Source organism: Schistocerca gregaria, chromosome 3, assembly GCF_023897955.1.
Source record: "Schistocerca gregaria isolate iqSchGreg1 chromosome 3, iqSchGreg1.2, whole genome shotgun sequence".
NCBI lineage: Eukaryota > Metazoa > Arthropoda > Insecta > Orthoptera > Acrididae > Schistocerca > Schistocerca gregaria.
In genome coordinates, this window is record NC_064922.1 from 360001678 (window position 1) to 360026002 (window position 24325).

Consider the following 24325-nt stretch of genomic DNA (forward strand, 5'->3'; position numbering starts at 1 on the left):
TGAACGTACCTGGTGGTCGAGACGGATTCTGAATGAAACAGATGTCCAGAATTCACATGCAGAGATGTTACAGGCTATATCTGAGCATAGATTTCGATTTTGCGTCGTTTACGTAGACGGTTAAAATGACAGGTTGGTCCCTTTGTAAAGGTCATGAATTAACTCATTCCCTCTCTTCGAAATCAAATCGATGAATACTGGATTAATGATCCTGTAGTTCATAGAAGTTGTTGAAGTTTTCCACAATGGTTTTTTACCGACACTTCTACGCAAATACTCGGTAGACCATTGTACAATGTACGGTACAGGTTACGTAGTATAAATATCATCAATTTCCTTTAGTATTCTGACTGTGCAAATACCACTGCAAGTTCCATAATCTCTCTAATATTCTTGTCATGATCGCTACAGGAGTGCGACTGATGCTGTCCGATGAAGTGTTTATGTATACTGAAAACATTAGAGGTCGTATTAAACATCCCTGGGGCACACCCGATGTTACCTGTTTCTGTGGAGCATTCGCCGTCAAGTATAGCGTACCGCGTCCTACCAGTAGCTATGACCGTAGTTATGTATAACTTATTGCTGTAGTTCTTTAAGCGTGGCAGCTTGCACGCTTGTTAGTAATTCAACTTAAACACTTGGTTAACAGGGCGGCACTAGAACAGAAATGTGGCAACACACTAGGAAATAAAATAATAACATTTACACTGTAAGAGAAAAAAAAGACTCGCAACGGAGGGATAATCTTAACGGGGCGAAATTGACAGATGTAATGTACATGTACAGACCAACGCCTGATAACAGTTTCAGAAAAATTCGATGATTTATTCAAAAGAAAGACCTTCACAAACTGAGTAGGTCGGAAACATGTTGGCCCTTATGCAAGCAGGTATTCGGCATGTCATTGATTGACTGAGTTGTTGACTGTCCTGTTGACAAATATCGTGCCAGTAGCTCGTCAAAATCACAAGCAAGCTTGAGGGCTCTGCCAAACGGTCTCAATTGAGGAGAGATCCGACGACTTGCTGGCCAAAGTAGGGTTTGGTAAGTGTGAACAGGCAGTAGAAACTCTCGCCGTGTGCGAGCGGGCATTATCTTGTTGAAATGTACGGCCAGGATGGCTTGCCAGGAAGGGCTACAGAACAGGGCGTAGAGTATAGTCGACGTACCACTTTGCTTTAAGGGTGCCGCGAATGACAACCAGAGGGGTCCTGCTATGAAAAATGGCACCCCAGACCATCACTCCTGGCTACGGGGCCGTATGGCGAGCAAGAGGCAAGTTGGTACCCCATCACTGTCCGGGGTGTCTCCAGACACGCCTTAGGCCTGGATACTCGTTGACTGGAGTATAATAGCCTGCAGTGATGAGTCCTGATTCGAACTGAGCTCCGATAACCACAAATACATGTCTGGAAGCGCTATCGAGAGCGGTGGTACATCAGGATAAAAGTATGTCAGAAAATGGCACTTTGGTACGCTTTGAAGCGTAGCACTAGATGTCCCTAATCTAATACAATAAAATTTAAATAACTTTTCCGTCTGTTAACAGTCTATGATACTGTTACTACAACTGGAAGTGCTACTGTAGACACTCTTATTTGTCCTATTACTCCAATAATGTTGTTGTTGTGGTCTTCAGTCCTGAGACTAGTTTGATGCAGTTCTCCATGCTACTCTATCCTGTGCCAGATTCTTCATCTCCCAGTACCTACTGCAACCTACCTACCTCTGAATCTGCTTAGTGTATTCATCTCTTGGTTTCCCTCTACGATTTTTACTTTCCACGCTGCCCTCCAATGCTAAATTTGTGATCCCTTGATGACTCAGAACATGTCCTACCAACCGGTCCCTTCTTCTTGTCAAGTTGTGCCACAAACTCCTCCCCAATTCTATTCAATATCTCCGCATTAGTTATGTGATCTACCCACATAATCTTCAGCATTCTTCTGTTGCACCACATTTCTAAAACTTCTAGTCTCTTCTTGTCCAAACTATTTATGGTCCGTGTTTCACTTCCATACAAGGCTACACTCCATACAAATACTTTCAGAAACGACTTCCTGACACTTAAATCTCGTTTTGATTTGTGAAAGCTAAGTCAGAATGTATTCTTTCAGGAACTATTCTGAGCTGGCTGCAGGCACTGAGCTGACCTGTGTACCTGATAGATAGTAGATGCGTGTGTGTCCGTGGCACGTCGTGTTTTGTCCCTTACTGTGGAAGAATCTCCATGTTCGGTAGCACAAGACGGAAGCAATGTACTCCACGGTCGACAGCACTATTATCGGACGAGTGTTACGTGCTGAAGGATCTGGCGCGGAAGCAGACACAGGTCCGGGCTGTGAGCACCATCTGGAGATTGCTGCCCGGAACTGACGAAGAGGGGTCCAAAGTGGTGGGATCGACTTTTTGAAACCGTCTACATGGTGATGTAGGTTAAGATTTCAGGTATCACATCGAGCACCCATTCGCCCTGGTGGGCCCTCACTTGCGTAATGTGTTGAATATTACGCAAAATGACGAAACTTTTTTCGTTAATTATTCACAAACGAGGAGCCACGAGGGTGAATGGCTGCAGGATGTGATACTTGGGACCTTAACCTACATCAGCGTCCGCAGCTCGTGGTCGTGCGGTAGCGTTCTCGCTTCCCGCGCCCGGGTTCCCGGGTTCGATTCCCGGCGGGGTCAGGGATTTTCTCTGCCTCGTGATGACTGGGTGTTGTGTGATGTCCTTAGGTTAGTTCGGTTTAAGTAGTTCTAAGTTCTAGGGGACTGATGACCATAGCTGTTAAGTCCCATAGTGCTCAGAGCCAGCCAGCCTGCATCAGCGTTTAGATGGCATCAGAAAGTAGATCTCACCGCTGGTGACCTCTCGTTGTGAGCAGCACGTGAGAGGCTGTGCCTGTCTGGTGGCGATACCTCGTGGTTTTGTAGTGTACTACTTGACTGTTAGAAAACAATCAAATATTGCTCCAGATAATTACATAATTGCGAAAAATCACACAATCACGACATGGTTAGTAGCTGACGATGTGGCACAGTGTCAAAGATCTTGCAGGAGTCTAGAAAGATGGTATTCACCTGTTCGCCTACATCTACTGTTTTCAAGACGTTGCGTATGAATAAAGCAACCTGTGTTTAACACGAGTGGCTTTTACCGGATCCGTGCAGGCTTTTTCAAAAAAGCATGTTTTCCTACAAGAATTTCATATGCTTTTCAGCTTGGAATGCGCTCAGAGATCCTGCAGCAGCAACACGGGTCTGTATTCCTGTACGAATAGACTATTGCAAGTATGTGCGGTGATTACATGCCTCCTGATTTAACTATGAACGCATGATACAAGAATAGCAGAAGCCTTTTCGACTTTTCGCGGATCATGGTTAACGCTTATGGACCGCATAAATATTATCTATTGAAGATTATACAGACAACATTTGTAGAATAGCACAGTGGCCCGTATGAAACGAATGCTGTGTCAGTGTCTGCAGTGGACGAAGGGCGCTACAATATGTTTTGCAAACTGTAATATTTTAAAATGACTTGAAAGTGTCAAAATTTGCGACTTCATGCAGACTGTCTTCTTTGGTATGTTATGCAGTTTCTTTACTTTCGCTTCAGGAGATCAGGTTATGAATGGCGTTCTCCCGAATGAAGTAGTCGTATAGGAGTATTCGTTGGAAAAAATTGTTTGGGCTCTTTGCTCCGCTCCCTTGTCAGTTACAGTAATCTTGGCTTACATTTTGAATTTTCACCATTGTTTACAAGAGAAAAGACATCAGTGGCCAGACGTACGCCATATGCTAGATGAAAGGATGGCTTGCATTTTAAAAAGAAGATGAACGTCAACAGAAGAAAAACAAGGGCAATGGATTGTACTCGAATTAAATCAAGCAATGTTTAGAGAAGTAACAACTAAATGAGACACGCAAAGTAGTAGATGAGTCCTGCCTCCTGCCGAGGTAGAAGAATATACGAGTATCACTTCAAGAAAATGGCTCTGAGCACTATGGGACTCAACTGCTGTGGTCATCAGTCCCCTAGAACTTAGAATTACTTAAACCTAACTAACCTAAGGACATCACACACATCCATGCCCGAGGCAGGATTCGAACCTGCGACCGTAGCAGTCGCACGGTTCCGGACTGCGCGCCTAGAACCGCGAGACCACCGCGGCCGGCATCACTTCAAGAGTTCTGCACAATGTAAGATAGAATTGAAGGAAATTATTTTGCAAAATGCATTTACAGGCTCTCAACAAACATGTTTGAAGAGATTGCAGTCTCAAAAATCCTATTCTGACCGGAACAGAGGTTGAAATCTTCGTACAAGTAGGTGAGGGGGCCCGAAGGTGACGTAATAAATCTCCGAAACTGGAAGCCCAAGAAAATAACAATTAGGAAATATAGACGACTGAAAGGTGTCTGACTTGACATCATCTCTCAAAATGTCATTAAAAATAACCTGAGAGTTGTAATTTTACTCCCACCTCCTAGGTTGTCTTCTGTGCTTAGACTACCCGTCCGTCGTGGAAAACAGTTGATCCTGTGATATGCTACGATCCACGATACCATTGGTCGTTAACTGCGGTCCGAACTAATTGTTCGTGTGGTCAGCGGTTGTCAGCCATATTTTACAATGTGCGTCTCAAAAGTTCGTTGAATGCTCTCAGAAAATAAACACTAGTTACAAACAAGATAGCTTTATGGGCATTCAAAGTAGTCACAATTAGCTTGAACAGACTTCTGATATCGGCTGTAAAGTTCTTCGGAACCGTCTTCAAACGCTTCTTGTGGATTCATTCGAAACATCGTTCCACGCGCAATGTCAGCGAAGCGTAAGGCTTTCAGAGCTAATTTAAGGGGGAGAAACAAAAAGAAGTCGGTCGGCGCCAAATCTGGAGAATAATGAAGGTGTTAAAAGCAGTCGCATTGCGTTGAACGAGAAAGTTGAGCACTCAGACGTAGCGGATATCAAACAACGCGTCACCACCGTGCTTGCGATTCCACAAGAAGCGTTTGCTGACAGATTCTAACAGCTTTACAATCGATTCCAGAAGTGTGTTCTAGTTAATGGTGGTCACTACGAAGTCCAGTAAAGATAGCTTATTTGTAACTGCTGTTTCATTCACTGAACTCTTCAGACGCACTTTGTACTGTAAAATGCATCTAGCAGTCAGCAGCAGAATTCAGTAACGTCTGTTAACTTCTGTCGGGCCATTACATTAGGACAAAGGGTTAAGGAGTGCGCCCATTGTAGGGTTAACATGTGGGAGTGGGAATGTTTTGTTGTTTTTCTTCCAGTCCTGACAACTCATGGACATACGTTACTCAGCTGCTATGGTATAACTTGCAAATTTAAGTAAGATGGATTCGTGAATGCGCGTTACAGACTGTCATCTTCAAATGCTGTTCGTATCTGTAGCAAGGAATAAACAGTTATATTAAGGGTCTAGTTATATAACACATTCAGCAGGAGAAAAATGGCATTAAAACATTTAGAAAACATTTGTAATCGTGTGTCATATTGCACAAACCATTTAAATATAAGCACATTTACTGTTATTAATCAATTAATCAACCCCTTACACAGACAACGTTTCATCAGGCAATTACAGTGCCGCAACTTTGGGGTCCCTGACGGTGGCAGTAATTTGAAACTCAAATCAATCGACAGGAAGTGTTTCGAATGGTGTAAACTTTTAAGGATCACTTCTTGGAGACCGGCGACAAACTTTTCGCGCCCTTTTGTAGTTAGTCTGTTGGAAGCTCAAGTAGGTTACCAAGTAGTAATAAGACCAGTAGATTTGCGGTCCAAAGACCAGGCACAGAATGTCAGCATTGGCACTTGAGCGAAAACTTTAGATGACCACTGCACTATACTGTTCCCAATTTCAGTTAAGTTCTTTGCACATAGGGACACGGTTTCAGCTTCCATTTTAAAACCGAATTAATCACGACACAGCCACCAGTGAGCACATATACTACCGTCACGCGTAAAGACTCGCTGACAGCTGACATAAATTCCTGCTTGATGACGCCACCATTACGGTCGGGCAAGCACAAAGTGCAGAACTTTAGAAATGACCGTCGTGAATTTAAGAGTAGTAACAGCACGAAAAACATTCTAAAAGCCTTTGTTGACACTGAATATGAATTCTACTGTTAGGTATTTGTCCGGAGTGAAACCTTGCACAGAAGTGGAACGAGAACGAAAGAAGACACTTTTGGAGATGAGATAGGCTGATGGAATACCTATGAGAAGGTACTGAATCGAATCACGGAAAGAAAAGAATTTATGGCTGAACTTTTCTAACAGACGCTAACGATTCATAGAACACATCATGAGGCATGAGTGATTCGTGAAGTGGCTAGTGGGGGGAATGTACGTCAGATAAAAATTGTGGAGGGAGACCAAGTAAGCAATTTTAAAATGGATGCTAGATGTGTTACCGATAGGTTCGAACAACACCCACGCGTTACGGAGAGGCTTCAGCAACTGAAGCGGAAGGGAAGGCGACGATCTTTCCATGGAACATTTTTGAGAAAATTTAGAGGACTGGCATTTGAAGCTGACCGCAGAACGACTCTACTGCCGCCAACATACATTTCGCATAGGGACCACGAAGATACGACAAATTAGGCCTCATAGGGAGACACATGGACAGTCGTTTTTCCTTCGTTTTTTTGGGAGTAGAACAGAAAAGAAAATGACTGGAACTGGTACAGGGAACTCTCCGCGACACACCGTAACTGTCTTTTGCGGAGTATGTATGTGAATGTCGATGTTGCATGCGGTAGTTACTAGACTTGCAGAGGACCGACTAGCCTGTAGAGGCCACTGCACTGATAAATACGATTCTTGAACGTGGAGCCCTGAAACGTTGCATCGTGAAGAATGCTGAATTAATAATTACTGCCAAATGTGGGGTGAAGGAAAAGTTGTAGAGTGGTGTGATCTGTGCGGGCACACTCAATGGTAAAAATAATGGCACAAGTGAGAGTAAAACAAACGAGACTGACAAAACGGAATGAAAGGAAAAATCACAAGAACGATAAAAGACGACAAACATCTAAATGAACAAAAGGGGACAATAAAACCACAGAAACGCAAGAAACAGGATGAAGGTATTAACACAACAGAGCAGATTACCATGGCTGGCTGACCATGAGAATAAAAAAGGAGAAGCCAGACACTTTGCAACATACTAAAACCTCCACCATAAAAGCACTATGGTGTAGGACACTGAGGGATAAAGGACATGCGCTAAAGCTTAGATCAAATGATGAAATCCACTCTCACGAATGAAACGTAAAACTAAACCAGGCGATGAGGCGATGTCATTTAAAATTAGGGGCAACGAGTCCAGCAACCCAAGAGTTTGTCGCTGTGCAGTCCAAGTGGGACAGTGCACCAGAATATGGGCCATTGGCAACCGGGTGCCTCACCGACACTCAGCCGGGTCTTCACGGCGCAGGAGGTAACCGTGGGTCACCCAAGCGTGGCCAATGCGGAGCCGGCAGAGGACTACTGATTCCCTGCGAGAAGCCCGCAAGGAAGACCTCACATATTCGTAATCTCCTTAATGACATGCAGTTTATTGTGTGTACTGTTATGCCACTCCTTCTCCCAAAGCAGAAAAACCCTACGGCGTAAGTCAGAACGCAGGTCAGGTTCAGAGATGCCCATCTCAAGAAGCGGTTTCTGCGTAGCCTGTTTGGCCAGCCTGTCGGCAAGTTCGTTGTCTGGGATGCCGACATGCCCGGAGGTCCACACAAACACCACCGTGGGGTCCAGAGAGGGCATAGATGGACTCCTGGATGGACGCTACCAAAGGATGGCGAGGGTAGAACTGGTCAATAGCTTGTAGGCTGCTCAATGAGACAGCACACAGAACGAACGATTCCCTGAGGCATGAACGGATATACTGAAGTCACGAAAGATGACCACCAGCTCTGCAGTGAATACACTGCAGCCATCGGGAAAGAAATACTGTTCAAATTGGCGTCTGTGGACGTAAGTGAAGCGAATATGACCATCAGCCATCGAGCAGTCGGTATTAACCACTTCAGAGCCCCAGAACACGTCAAGAATCGAGAGAAACTGACAGCGGAGAGTGGCAGGAGTAACTGAGTCATTAGGGTCATGCGAAAGGTCCAGAAGAATCTGCCGTCTAGATGTACACCATGGCGGTGTATGCGGACGGACCTGAATAGGAGGTGGTAAAGGGAAGGAATCCAGTTCAGACAGAAGGGATCGTAGGCGAACCGCAATCGTTAGCCCTGACGTGAACTGCTGATGTGGGAGATGAACTGCCACGGGTGGAAAAAGAAGGTGGTAATTTGGATGCTCAGGAGAAGTACGAATGTCTGCAACGTAACTGGCGAGCAGTTGTGCATGTCGGATTTGCAATGGAGGGACTCCGGCCTCCACCAGGACACTGGTCGCTGGACAGTGGTGCACTGGGTCGAGTAAACGCAACACTGAGGGCGCCGCTGAACCATAAATCAGACTCCCATAGGTAAGGCGGGATTGAATCAGGGCTTTGTAGAGCTGCAGCAAAGTAGAGCGATCTGCATCTCAGGTGGCGTTGCTCAGGCAGTGGATGCTGTTGTCGTCCTGCCAACACTTCCAGTTAAGCTGACGAAGACGAGGTTGCCAAGTCAATTGGGCATCGAAAATCAGTCCTAAGCATCGATATGTCTTCACAACAGTGAGTGGATTATCATTAAGGTAAAGTTCTGGTTCCAGATGAACGGTACGACGCCGACAGAAATGCATGACACACGAATTAGCGGTCGAAAACTGGAAGCTGTGGGCTAGAGTCCATGACTGCGCCTTATGGATGGCTCTCTGCAGGAGCCGCTCAGCAACACCAGTACTGGTGGAGCAGTACGAAATGCAGAAGTCGTCTGCATACAGAGAGGGTGAGATGGACAGCCCTACAGCTGTTGCTAGACTGTTAATGGCCACTAAAAATAGTGATACACTCAATTCATAGCACTGTGGGACCCCATTCTGCTTGATGTGGGGGGAAATATGGGAGGCACCAACTTGTAAAGTACGGAGCCACAGGAAATTCTGGATAAAAATCGGGAGCGGGCCTTGGAGACCTCACCCGTAAAATGTGGGAAAGATATGATATCTCCAGGTGGTGTCATACGCTTTGCGTAAATCAAAAAAAGACGGCAACAAGGTTTTGGCGCCTGGAAAAGGCTGTTCGGGTGGTAGACTCGAGGGATACAAGATTATCAGTGGTAGAGCGCCGCTGGCGAAAGCCGCCCTGACATGGAGCCAGTAGGCCATGTGACTTCAGGACCCAAACCAACCGCCGACACGCCATACGTTCCAGCAGCTTACAAACAACGGTGGTGAGACTGATGGGCCGATTGCTATCCACACCAAGCGGGTTTTTGCCGGGTTTGAGCACCGGAACAATGGGGCTCTCCCGCCATTGCGATGGAAAGCCGCCATCGCACCAGACACGGTTGAAGATGACGAGGAGATGGCGCTTGTAGTCAAATGAGAGATGTTTAACCATCTGACTGTGGATCCGACCCGACCCAGGAGCTGTGTCGGGGCAATGTGCAAGGGCGCTGAGGAACTCTCACTCCGTAAACGGGGCAGGATGGCCGTTGCCTGGAGTCCCGATACCCCAGCGTGACGGGCATACGTTGGGAATTAACGGCGCAGCCATCAGCAGACCGTTCTCTGTGTTGTCAGGGGGCTACAACCAACAGGGTACTTGGCGGCCCCACCACAACGGACTGGCTACCGTGCTGGATATGATGTGCCAAGAAGTCAATGGTCATCATCGGCACAGAAAGTGACACTGCAAAGTGCATAGTGGAAAACGCACCCAGGAAGGTGTCCTCACCCAAGAGATGAAGAATGGACGGGACTGCAATGCGACGACGAGAAAGTGCGCTAAAGATCTCAAAGCATGATAGACACGATGCACCATGTAAGGCGGTTTTCCCCAATTGGATCGCTCTTCGGAGGTCAAACAGGGGACCACCACAAAAAAGGCCGAAACGTGTGAGACTCATTTTAGTCTCCTCTTACGACAGGCAGAAATACCAACTCCCGGAGAGAATTTGTGGATGAAAGAGTACGACTGAGCTCTGCATACAGGCGGTACATTTTAAGCGTTTACAGTCGCCATGTAAGGACGAATATGCGCTGAAAACTAATGCCTCCGAATTTTTTTTAATGAGAAAACTCTTAAATCTATTTGGATAAAACAAACGACTTTGTTGACGGATCCACAACACTGTCAGAAGAATTTGAGATCAAGACTGATATTAAACAGGGAGATGCATTGACACCATTGTTGTTCAATATAACACTGGATGAAGTGATCAGGCAGTGCAGAGCAATAAACGAGGAAATGGGAATACCAAAGACCCATGTGGGGGACAAAAAGGACAACAGGGCTCAAGTGGACTGCCTAGCCTTCGCAGATGACATAGCCATAGTAAGTGAGACGGAAGAAGACGCAAAGACACAACTCGATAACTTAAGTAAGGTAGCCAGAAAGGTGGGACTGAGGATCGCCTATAACAAGACAAAGTTTAAATACCACTGAAGACTGGGAAACACCGGAAGGCACTGTGCAAATGGTGGACACAATTAAATACATGGGAGAATTTTTAACAGGAAGAAACAAGAGCAAGGAGGGAATAACAGAGAAGATAAAGAAGATGAAGTCATCCTTTTGCATGACGAGAGGGATATACACTAAGAAGAATCAATAGAGGCAATGATGAGCCACTACAAGGCAACGGTGAGGAATGCAGTATTATATGCTGCTGAGACGATGACACTAGGAAGAAATTGGACAGAATAATTAAAGAAAGAAGAGAGAAAATACTGAGAAAGATACTAGGTCCCAAAAGAGGTGGAGAGAGGTGAATGTGAAGACCTAGGGAAGAATTGGACCAGAACATGAGAACAATATCCGGGGAAATTAGACTCAAAAGGGCAAGGTTTGTTGGACATGTAGTTAGGATGAGTATACACAGAATGACGAAGAGAGTTTGGAAAACAACAGGGAGGACAAGGGGAAAGACAGGAACCAAGTGGATTGCTGAACTCCGGAAGGACAGGTTGGAATTGGGAATCAAGGTCGAAGGCAAGGAAAATTGGAGGAACAAATATACACCAACCAACATGCCAGAGATCAATGACAGAGAAGAATACAGGAAAAGATTAGAGTGTCACCAGTGGGGCCGACAGGAGAAACGGAAACTGAAGATCTCGGAATAAGAGCGGGAGAGAAGAAGAGAAAGAATGAAGAGATTCTGGGAGAAGAAGAGGAAAATGCAGTCCATGAAGGGGCTATTCGTGGTCCTACAGAGGCCGTAACGCAAGATGATGAAGGATCCACAACCTCACCGCTGCTTGCATAGCTTTATCACTATCAAAGTGAAGTTCTCGAAGGTGTTCTTTTATGAAACAGATGAAAATCGTATGGGGTCAAATCGGGACTTTATGGAGGACGATCGTTAACAGTGAACCAAAGGTGTCTGTTGCAGAAGTCGCAGCGCTCGTGCGTGTGCAGTGCTGAAGGAGAGATTGCTCCGTGTGTGGAGGAACTCTTCGAATTCGAAACCTTATTACAGCACTGTTTCTCACGCACCGACAAAATTAAGTTACACACTGCCTTGTTATACGCTACGATTCGAATTCCTCTAGCGGCAGAGTGCTGCAAATATGTAGAAATGAAGTCTAATGATGTGGAATGTTGATAACGTTCGTTTTATTTAAGAATCTTTAAGTTTTCACATCAAACATTCGGAGGCATTACGCTTGAGCACGCTCTGGTAGTGTACATGTTACCACGATGATCTGCTGATCGAAACTGATGACTAATGAAGGTTTATTTCATCAAGAACACTAAGTGATTCTACGCTCTGCAAATATTTACCAACCATGGTGGAATACCTTTACGAAGCGTTTCATTCTACCTTGCAAATGTGCTAGGTAAAACCTGTGACGCAGCTCAGCAAATACATACGCTGTTAATAAGTTGAACTGTTGCTAAGCAGGTGTTTCCCACCGAAAGGAATACCAGGGAAGAAAAGAATATTAATATTTAGTGCCCAACCCAGGACGAGGTTATTCGAGAGAGAAGCGCAAGGCCGGCTAGGGTGGCCGAGCGGTTCTAGGCGCTACAGTCTGGAACCGCGTGACCGCTACGGTCGCAGGTTCCAATCCTAGTTCGGGCATGGGTGTCTGTGATGTCCTTAGGTTAGTTAGGTTTAAGTAGTTCTAAGTTCTAGGGGACTGATGACCTCAAAAGTTAAGTCCCATGGTGCTCAGAGCCACTTGAACCACTTGAACCAAGAAGCGCAAGCTCGGACTTGAGGAAGGAAATCAGTTGTGCCCTTTTCAAAGGATCCATTCTGGTATTTTCGGGAGGCCATGCGGAGATTTGTCCCCCCCCCCCCCCTTCTATCTAATATAAGACTTTGCGCCATCGTCTTTTCTGGGAATTTCACAATTCATCCAGATAGTTAACGTGTATTCTAACATCTCGCAGTCCTGGTTGCTAGATACTGTCGCCCAACGATCGACTTTACTCAATTAACACTGGCAAATTCATAAATATTCATAAGATATTGCATCAGCTACCACCTAATTCGTTGATATCCAACAACAATTACCATAAACATTTTTCAGCAATACAGTGTTAGACCTCCCTGCACGTCAAACCCACCATCCTGCCACAATATACACTCCTGGAAACTGAAATAAGAACACCGTGAATTCATTGTCCCAGGAAGGGGAAACTTTATTGACACATTCCTGGGGTCAGATACATCACATGATCACACTGACAGAACCACAGGCACATAGACACAGGCAACAGAGCATACACAATGTCGGCACTAGTACAGTGTATATCCACCTTTCGCAGCGATGCAGGCTGCTATTCTCCCATGGAGACGATCATAGAGATGCTGGATGTAGTCCTGTGGAACGGCTTGCCATGCCATTTCCACCTGGCGCCTCAGTTGGACCAGTGTGCATGCTGGACGTGCAGACTGCGTGAGACGACGCTTCATCCAGTCCCAAACATGCTCAATGGGGGACAGATCCGGAGATCTTGCTGGCCAGGGTAGTTGACTTACACCTTCTAGAGCACGTTGGGTGGCACGGGATACATGCGTACGTGCACTGTCCTGTTGGAACAGCAAGTTCCCTTGCCGGTCTAGGAATGGTAGAATGATGGGTTCGATGACGGTTTGGATGTACCGTACACTATTCAGTGTCCCCTCGACGATCACCAGAGGTGTACGGCCAGTGTAGAAGATCGCTACCCACACCATGATGCCGGGTGTTGGCCCTGTGTGCCTCGGTCGTATGCAGTCCTGATTGTGGCGCTCACCTGCACGGCGCCAAACACGCATACGACCATCATTGGCACCAAGGCAGAAGCGACTCTCATCGCTGAAGACGACACATCTCCATTCGTCCCTCCATTCACACCTGTCGCGACACCACTGGAGGCGGGCTGCACGATGTTGGGGCGTGAGCGGAAGACGGCCTAACGGTGTGCGGGACCGTAGCCCAGCTTCATGGAGACGGTTGCGAATGGTCCTCGCCGATACCCCAGGAGCAACAGTGTCCCTAATTTGCTGGGAAGTGGCGGTGCGGTCCCCTACGGCACTGCGTAGGATCCTACGGTCTTGGCGTGCATCCGTGCATCGCTGTGGTCCGGTCCCAGGTCGACGGGCACGTGCACCTTCCGCCGACCACTGGCGACAACATCGATGTACTGTGGAGACCTCACGCCCCACGTGTTGAGCAATTCGGCGGTACGTCCACCCGGCCTCCCGCATGCCCACTATACGCCCTCGCTCAAAGTCCGTCAACTGCACATACGGTTCACGTCCACGCTGTCGCGGCATGCTACCAGTGTTAAAGACTGCGATGGAGCTCCGTGTGCCACGGCAAACTGGCTGACACTGACGGAGGCGGTGCACAAATGCTGCGCAGCTAGCGCCATTCAACGGCCAACACCACGGTTCCTGGTGTGTCTGCTGTGCCGTGCGTGTGATCATTGCTTGTACATCCCTCTCGCAGTGTCCGGAGCAAGTATGGTGGGTCTGACACACCGGTGTCAATGTGTTCTTTTTTCCATTTCCAGGAGTGTAGAATGCGAAGAGGCCTCTATCAGACTACTGCACTGGGATGTAGCCATTGCTATACACAATGTTACCAAAGTATCCGGGTACCCCCAAAAACATACTTTTTCGTATTAGATGCATTGTGCTGCCACCTGCTGCCAGGTACTCCATTCAGCAACTTCAGACATAGTGAGAGGGCAGATTCGGGCTCTCCGCGGAACTCACGGACTTCGAACGTGGTCAGGTGACTGGGTGTCACTTGTGCCATACGTCTGTACGCGAGATTTCCACACTCCTAAACATCCCTAGGTCCACTGCTTCCGATGTGATAGTGAAGTGGAAACGTGAAGGGAAACGCACAGCACAAAAGCGTTCAGGCCGACCTCGTCTGTTGACTGACAGTCTGTTGACTGACAGAGACCGCCGACAGTTGAAGAGGATCGTAATGTGTAATAGGCAGACATCCATCCACACCATCACACTGGAATTCCGAACTACATCAGTATCCACTGCAAGTACTATGACAGTTAGGCGGGAGGTGAGAAAACGGATTTCATGGTCGAGCGGCCGCTCATAAGCCACACATTACGCCTGTAAATGCCAAACGACCCCTCGCTTGGTGTAAGGAGCGTAAACATTGGACGATTGAACAGAGGGCACACGTTGTCTGGAGTGACGAATCACGGTACACAATGTGGCCTTCCGACGGCAGGGTGTGGGTATGGCGAATTCCCGGTGAACGCCATCTGCCTAACATTAAACCTTTTCGTGACAGGGATATGCATTTCACCTCATTCACGAGAAGAACTGAAACATGTATTAAGACAAATTACACCCGACGATGGAGTCACAGGGTCTGAAATCTATCGTTTATTTAATAAAACACGTAAAGTTGTGACTGAAGGCGTTTTTTAATTCATACCTCCAATGTATTGAATACAGTAACGTTTGAAACTGCAAAATATGGATAAAATTGAATCCTGTAACTGACTGGAGGTTACTACTTGCCGAAAAAGGACTGTCTAAACTGAAGTAGCACAATTATAGCGTATTGAAATAATGCTGTCAAAAATGCTCAATATGTTATTTGTCACATTATTGAAATATTTCGGCTCCGACAAACACCACACTCCATCAAACTTAGAATTTTTGAAATTAAGTCCTGTGTCAGTAACGGGCTTTAGCGCAGCTTTGTTACACAACTTCGGCTGGCACATAAGAAAGCTCGGATGACAATAGCAGAAACGAGTTTTCAATGTAATAAGAAGCACAATGAGCGACATCTATGTCTACAACAGGGCTATTATTCAAAACGGCAATGATTGAATCTGTAATAATTTTTTAAGACATTAGTATCCTGGACTTGACGCTGACCAGAACAGCAAATTTTATATCCTGTGTACTGTATTTTCTAACTCAGCATCTAAAAAAAATATTGTTGCTTTAAAAAGCAACAGTTATATGAAGGAAAGTATCCTGATGACTTCTGCCCCATATTTATTTCTCATTTGTGTTCTGCGAATTGAAAACCGTAAAAATATTTTACCGAGAAACGAGTGAAAATGTCTGGATGTTCTCTTCTTGTTCACTTCGCACAGCTGCCTAGCGCGGCGGCCACGTGGGGGGAATGGAACAGGCGTGCCGCTGTGTTTAACCTTCTGTTTGCAGAGCGCTCGTAAGCTTGTTGAGTAACGGTCCGGCGAGATGGGCTTCAGTGTCAATTTGAAGCTAATACAAACCTGCCAAGTGATGCTCGCTTGCGAAAGCGTGTAGGCTAATTATAATTGCCGAGTCGCAGACAATACTCGTAGTTGACAGAGTCCGCGGCGCACGTGAAGCGGCATCAAAGGCGACACCAAATTATAACACGGATGAGTAAGCCAACGCGTGCTTGCTTTTAACAGTACACCTGCGCTGTGTCAGCCTAAGCCAAAATCTGGTGTTTACATCGCCTTTTGAATAACACTGTCCTTAACAACACACTGAAACGAAAATAATTATTTAGTTCCTCGCTATGAAACATCATGCAAGAAGCAGTAACTATAGAAGTTACATTAGGAATGAAAAACGCCACTTTCGCAGTGGGATAGCACATGCAGATATGAGGTGAACAGGTGGCTGTGTATAGAAATTTAGATTTTTGTACAAATCCTACATCAGTTGCCTCCGCTGTTTTTATTTTATTTTTTTCCTTTGATGTACTAGGGCATCTGAAATGACACTCCACCGGCAAATGAATGATTTTGTTGCAGCGCATACGTGACTCACCTGTCGGCCGGCAGATGTCTCGCGAACCGGTTGACGAGCGCTGACAGCCAGCCGCCGGCCGTGCCCGCTGACACACTGTTACCCGAACCGCCCGCGGCCGCCGCCTCGCGTCGCCACTGTCGCGGTAGATCAATAACGCCAGGTTTGCCAACCGCCGCATGTGTCGCAGGCTGAACATCTGTTGTTGACAGCGGCATTTTAAAAGGTAGCGTGGCGCTCTGGGGCTCACCGGCGTCACGGAATTTGCTATAAACCTAATGTTGAAAATGCTTTCTTATTTTGCGGCTGCAAACATTTACGTCGATGTTTTCCACGCTGTCTCGATGGCCCTAAGCGCATGTTTGTGTGGTCAGAAGCCTAGAAATATATTGCTTATGTTAGAATCTTGGTATTTGGTCTATGTGATCATCCGATTTATTAATAAAGGAAAAATTATAATCTGCAGTTACGTGCTATTGGTGACACCTACGGCCGTTGCTGGATGTTTTGCCGCCATAGGAGAGAACAGAAAAATAGTGCCCCCACTTTTTTTACTACTATAGGTCTCCCAGCTACCTACTCCCCCCCGCCCCCTCCCCCTTTCCCATTCCACAACCTCTAATATCCTATGCCAGGCATTAAACTAAGGGATTCAAAAGTCCTCATTTTATAAGGACAGTCCTCAATTTCCGAGCTTTGACCTCAGTTCCGTTAAAACTGATTGAGAACAATAAATGCCCTCAGTTGCTATTTTTTGTCTTCAGTTTTTGAAATTTCCGAGAATAATTGAAATAGGAAGAATGTGCTGAACTTTTTAAACTAGAACTCGGTTGAGAACACTAGTGAAACCAAATTTTGCTTCAACTATTTAATTTATTTAATTGCAAGAAAATAGACTAATTAGATGTGGAAATATTTTCTGGTGCAGATTAATTTTTCTTTGAATTTAGAAATCATGCTATACTGAAGCATCAAACTAGGTCGTTTGTACGATGTTATAGCACCCGCTGAATTTTATTGAAACTAATCAGTCAGCAACTTCCTCAAATGTTTAGATGTTCTAATTTGTAATTTGATCATGAAACACAATATCAATGTTATTAATGATGTCTGTTTCAAGGTTCAAGAGTGGGAACTGTTCTAAGATTTCTAATAATGAACGAAGCAGTGTTTAAAGCAAACAAATGTCCTTTGGCACAATTGGTTGTGAAATTGAAACCAACAGCGACAGGGTAGTATGCAGCATGACATTGCAGTGTGCACTAATATGATTGTAAATTAAACTATGACAACAGACTGCAATTACAATACACACAATTTCTATAGTTATGTCCCGTCAATAAACAAGTCATGACACTCTCTTCCTTATTATTATTTGCATATACGTCAAAATGTAAGAAAATGACGGATAATTTGTTTTAATAAAGGACGTCATAGTTCTTTTCTCGTGCTGCGAGTCTCAGACTCTCAGAGACAGACTTAGAGATACCAACTCATTTTTATGTATGGGTATGATTAAATTCACTTTCCTTTCACTCCTTTTAGATATGTTGAAAAAGAAGTACTAAACATAGATTGTGAATACGAGATCGATTATTCACATAAAATAATATTATAACTACAACCATCAGCTGAACCACTCAATAGTACTGACGCTTGACAGATGATCTGCAGAGACAAAAACAAAAACAGGAACCGAGGGAGGCATGGCAACAAGTCGCAACATGATCGGAAGCCAGCACATGTGCCCCGCTGCGGCGCTCGACAAAGATGAATCAGTGGCATCTTTGTTCTCGTTTCGTACTCACAAGAGGACCTCTCTATTGCCCCCGCCCCCACCTCCCCCTCGTCTCTCACATTTAGTGGTAAGTTGGCCCAGTGGGTAGCGAGTCAAAAACTGAACACAGATCAAGCAAGAGGACGGAAGGATGATAGAGTAAACTGTGAAAAAAAAATAGAAACAGTGAACGGTTCAAATTAAAGAAATTAAAGATGTAGAATATCGAGTGAATACGAGTAGGACGGCGTCGTGAGTACGTGGTCATGCTGTTGGACTGCGAAGGGGGCATTCGGCCTTTGACTGTGGTGTGGCGCGCACGCCTTGTTTGTCTCGCCTGTTATGCTGCTTGCGAGCAAGCGCGCGTTTGTTTACTTCCGCGTAGCGACTTCATCGACCATCAGGGCGTTTTCTTACCGCCAAGCCACAATTAAATTAACTTTTCCTTTTGGATCACGAACGACCGAAGGCGTATGAAGGAGAACATTTTATACGGATTGAAGTATGTCTCCTGCAACAAGATGTTCTCGGAATTCATTTTTAGATCCTCAGTACTACTGTGTACATAAAACTGGCAAATGACTGTCGTGGCTGATCATGATGGTTCTGGCTTCCGAACGCTGCCAGTTTTCGAACTCCCGTCTGAGCTACCGTCAGACGTTGTGGTGGGCGCCTTCGTACCTTACGGCAACGTCGTCAGTGAAACTTTCTGACAGATTAAAACTGTGTGCCGGACCGAGACTCGAACTTGGGACCTCTGCCTTTCGCGGGCAAGTGCTCTACCATCTGAGCTACCCAAGCACGACTCACGCCCCGTCCTCATAGCTTTACTTCTACCCTTACATCGTCTCCTAGCTGTGAGGATGGGGCGTGAAACGTGCTTGGGTAGTTTAGATGGCAGAGGACTTGCCCGCCAAAGGCAGAGGTCCCGAGTTCGAGTCCTGGTCCGGCACACAGTTTTAATCTGCCAGTAAGTTTTATATCAGCGCACAACCACTGCAGAGTGAAAATCTCATTCTGGAACATCGTCAGTCATTGCTGATCCGTGGAAGACGTTCGAAACATACAGTGTCTTCAGTGGTGTCCGTCAGATAAAAACTGAAATACGGAAACACGTGCCTTCCTATAAAAGACATCATATTTACGCCAGTGACTGACTGTAACACTTTCTTTATTACAAGATTGTAAAAAAAAAAAAAAAAAAAATTGCCTTCCTACTTGGTTATTGCCGGCTGCAGCGCTGTCGTAATGTACATTGGCCAGCCGTGCACCTGTTTAGGTTGTGGCCGGGAAGACCATGTCCATTCTGAATGTCTCTGACATTGACTGGTTCAAACGCCGACCGGAGACGTCACTCTTCCTGCGACCCCCGCTGTTACCTCTGTCTTACGGTGCTGCCTGCTGCGCCCCTTTTGGAATAGGCGTTGACTCCTCTCGACGACGCGATGGACGTTTTGGTTGTGTCTCTCTTACACTCCTGCTGGAGGCAATACAAACGAACGATGACCGTCTGTTCCGACCCCATGGTTGATGGTCATGGAGCTCTACCGACCTCCAGTTTTCTGCCATCTGGCCACATGTCGGATGACAGCCGCCAACCACCCGACACGGAACAGTATGTTATCATGTCGCCGAGAAAATGGAAGAGACAGCGCCGTACCCATTTCGATGACCGCCTCCATCGGAAGTGCGCAGAGGATGACGACCCTGGTAATGGTGGTGTGCTGTTCTCTGACGCCCTGACAACTCACGACGCGACGTCCTTCCCGGCATCCGTTTCCAGTCAGCGTCCACCTCCGGCCACCGACGTCCCCCCCCCCCCCACCCTGCGTCTAACGCGGTTGCCTCCCCTTCTGTGTCTGACGCTACCTCGATGGCGATGCTGAGGACGGACGTTCTTGAGGGGTACAGAACGATGGGGCCCTCTTGGGGGGTAGGCTCCTTCCCCGTCACAGCGATGTGCCCTTCCACGGCGTCTTAACAGGAAGTTCCCTGTGCTTCCGCCGAGTTTGAATCTTCTGTTCTCCTGGAGACTACAGCTTTTCAGAATTGTAGCCATGGTACATGTCAATACCATTAGCGTACTCCACAAACTGGCTTTTCTCCATGACATGTTGTATGCTGTAGAAGTTGACGTTTCTCTCCATTAGGAGGTAAACATTGCAACTTTCTATGCTCCCCATCGTTTTACAGCATTGTCGTTATTCCCCTATTCGTATTGCAGTGGTGATTCTCTTACATGACGGTCTACTCACTCATGTAGTTACCTATCTCCTTGATACCTGAGGCATGGCTCTCACGTTTAGTGGCGTCACCATCTGGTTCGGATCGCCGCAGTTAACGTTCCACCTTCTTCTCAGAGATAGTCATACCTCTCTTCCTGGGTCGGCAAGATGCACTGATCGTGGGAGGTGAACTGTACCCAGGCACCCAGAGACCTTCTACTACGTCACTTTACGTGCGCAGCGCTAGCGATAATTCTCCAGCACCTCAGCCTTGTGGATTCTTGGGAGCATGTTCATCGCCATCGGGTGAGGTTTAGGCATTTCCAGCCGCCTCAATCGTGTTTACATCACCCGCGAGATTGTCAGTCATCTCTGTCCATGATACATATATCTGCGCCATCAATCTCTGCAGCCAAAGGGTGTGGCGCGGCCGTGGACACCATCGACAGTACTACACCCGACTGCTGGCAGCTCATAGAGCCCACGTGGACAGCCTGTCGTCGACGCCGTGATGCCTACCAGTCTGCCCTGTTTTGATGGGTGCTCTGAGTGAAGCCTGCCTGAATGGTTACGGAAGGGATATCGTAGTCGTATTCGCCAGAGCGCTCGGCGATGGTGATTCGTGCCGAGGCACAGCTCACTCCCTCTCTCTTGATGGTCAGGGTACGCACATACGACGGTTCAATGCATGAACGTCCATCTGCGTGTCATGACATAGCGGAACGACGCCACCTTCGGAGAACTTTGATTAATGTTCTTACGACAGATGATGGGCAGAGTTTTGATGCCCAGATTGATATAAGGCCTGCCCTCCATCAACATTATGTTATGCTTTACTCCGAACATCGTCACCACGCTGCCTACATTACAGTTGTCTCCAGACTCTCCTTTGGCTCGGTCCTCATGGATGCGACGATGGTTCTGCTTACTGATATCACTGACGACAAAGTCAATGATGCTATCCAGGTGGGTTCTACGAACAGGTCGCCTGGCCCTGAGGGCCTCCCACAGTAGATTTATCGGGCATTTCGGGCAAGTCGCCTTCGTCAGGGTGTATTGCTAAGTGCTGAATGAGCACTAGTTTGGATACTTGTATACTGTGGAGGAGTGCTGTCATTGGATGTAAGGGTAAGGAGGAAGGGTATTAGTTCATTGGATTGCAAATAAAAGACATTCTAAGCACGACAAAGATACAATTGACAAGTTTCAGGCCGCCGGAGTTTATGAAATCGGGTGCGAATGTGGTGTATGTAGGTGAGACTTGGTGTCCAATAAGCACAAGGTTAACTGAACACAAGAGATATGTCCGCCTCAAACAATACAATAAACCGGCGGTGGCAGAACATCAGGAACAGTGCAGGATGACGATCGAATTTCGAGAGGCCCGCGTACTGGCGAAACAGCCGTTTACTTTGAGGAGGAACATCGGAGAGGCTGTAGAAACAGCCAAGCGACCCGACAATATGAATAGAGAGGACGGGCACCGACTTCTAGCGCCTTGGCTACCAGCTGTGACAGCTTTGCGGAGGGACAGCTCTCGCAGAGCAACAGGGCCGCGGTAGGCCACAGCGGTGGATGGTACACAGATCGCTGACGCGCCGTAGTCGATACTAGGCAGTTAGTAAACAGCGCTGCGCTGTTGTCGTCGCTCAGTCTCCTATTCGTCGATTTCCACCAATGGAAAGCAGTAAAGGAAACTCCAATGCAAAACGCCCATTTCCGCCAATGACAACAAGCTATCAAAGACCAATAAAATGAACGCCTAATACCCTTCACCTTCACCCTCACATCCAATGACAGCATTCCTCCATAGTATATAAGCATCCAAACTAGTGCTCATTCAGCAGTTAGCAATACACCCTTAGGAAGGCGCCTTGCATCAGTCACCGAAACGTCGGTATTTTACGTACGACAATGCGGCCTCAAACCCAGAAGATTTTTATTGACTGTGGGAACGGCCGCGGAAGCCTACGTTTGCAGTTTCTTCGATGGTTACCTCATTCCCATGCAAACCTCCGGGGTACCTCACGGATTTGCCATTACCGCCCTTTGACGTTATTCAACAGCGACACAAAATAACATCTGCACTCCCCTCTGTCGCTATCAGGACATAATCGCTCGACGAATGCCTAGCAGCTCTTGAGTTCAGACAGGCGTTCGATAAGGTAACTCACGACTACCTGGAAGAGTTGCTCCGCGGTATGGGATACCCTAATATTACCTTCGACGTCGTAAATCGTCTCCTTCGTGGAGCTGCGTCTCGTGTACTCTACAAAGGTGGTCTCACTCCTCCCATCTCGATCCGTCGGTCAGTGCGTCGAGGCTGCCCGCTCTGTGCACTGTTGTATGCTTTCGCCATTGAACCATTGCTCTGGGGTCTCCGTCAACGCCCCTCTGGGATGCCTTTCGGGAACCGTGTATTCAGCTGCGCTATTTACGCAAACGATCTCGAGATTCTTGTTTCCCGGAATGGATTAACTGTCAATATAATGAACTGTCAATATACAATTATGTTTGTACGGAACACTCAGAGTGCTCGAATCTGGCAAATTGTTTACTGTAGTAATTATTTAATATAAAATTACGAATTGCTTTTTTTTTCTCCTTGTTGCATAAGCGACACAGAGATCGAACGACAGCTGGTGGCTGTTGCTCGCTGCACGGAAATTTCACGTCACAGGATTAAATCACCACCTAGTCGACCGCTGTCTAGGCTCAATGCAGAGCGAAATCTTCTGTGCTCCTATCGCTACAAAGAAAAGTAATGTTGCGGTTAGTGTTATTACCAATTGAGTACTGGCCATGACACAGTCAATAAATATATTTATGTATTTTACATTACTAGAAGGTCTTGATTATGTGGTATTATTTTGTACTCTGTGGTGATAAATAAACCTAACTGAAGTATTTGTGATGAGAAACAATTTGAATTGTGGTTGTCTTTGAAAACATGTGCGAGGAGGAGGAGGAGGTTAGTGTTGAACGACCCGTCGAAAACTTTTTCAATGCTCCATCTCAGCATTTCATCTACCTTAAGCGAGTTAGGGAAAATACGGGAAACATAAATCAGGATGGCCGGACGCGGATTTGAATAATCGTCCTCCCACTGCTGTAACCCCCCCCCCCCCCCCCCCTTCCCCCTGAAGTATGTTTGAGAAGTTATTTTGAACTACATAGGTACTAGCAGCCCATAATAGTGGCTCGCCTTCACGCATTCCTTTTTACATATTTTGCGACTAAAGCCCTTCTGGTCCGTTAATTATTTTATATGTGACATGTAAGTACTGCTTCTGTCTTTTATTGTTAGTCTGTACTTACACTTTTTATATAAAAATGCCTTTTCCTCTAAATTTGTAACTGTGTTATAGGACATTTTCTTTTGATTCTGATGAAGGCACTCTTAGAAGAGTTGAAAACTGGTCAATGGGACTAAAAATAATAGTGACCGAGGGATCATTTGTTTCAATTTTAATTAAATTTGACAACCAAGAATACAGGAAAGTGAGCTAAACGATATCTTTGGTTATAAAACAGGTAGATGCAATACGTTTCAACTATAATAATCCTTCGACAGGACAGAGTAATCTGCTATTTGAATGTGAATGAAAAGTATTTAAGGTCTTTTAGCTGAAAATAGCTACAAAGTGCGTCAAAGTGGAGAATGTTAAAGTTCATCTTGCAATGACAGCCCAAAATCCAGAAATCCATTGCATTTAGCTGAGATAAATATTAAGCAAAACCGCTGGTTGTCGAAGCAACCCAGAAATAAAGAAATACTACGACGACTTTAATTCTTATTTTTTAACAAGAAGTCATAATTATTTCTCGCCCCTATTATATACCAAGAAAGACCTGCTAAATAACAAATAGAAATAAGTATAGGTGTACACATAGCAGTACACGAACGACGATAAATTTTAAAATGTAATCACTTATAACG

At 46.1% G+C, this 24325-nt stretch overlaps 1 protein-coding gene across 1 annotated transcript in view; it reads right to left on the reverse strand.

Moving 5' to 3' along the window:
• LOC126354052 (anoctamin-7-like) overlaps positions 1 to 16480 on the reverse strand; it is a 725127-nt gene extending 708647 nt beyond the window's left edge. The window contains exon 1 of the mRNA XM_050003410.1: positions 16405 to 16480. The gene's annotated coding sequence lies outside the window, so the exon portion shown is untranslated. The remainder of the gene's footprint in view (positions 1 to 16404) is intronic.
• Between the last annotated feature and the right edge of the window lie 7845 nt (positions 16481 to 24325).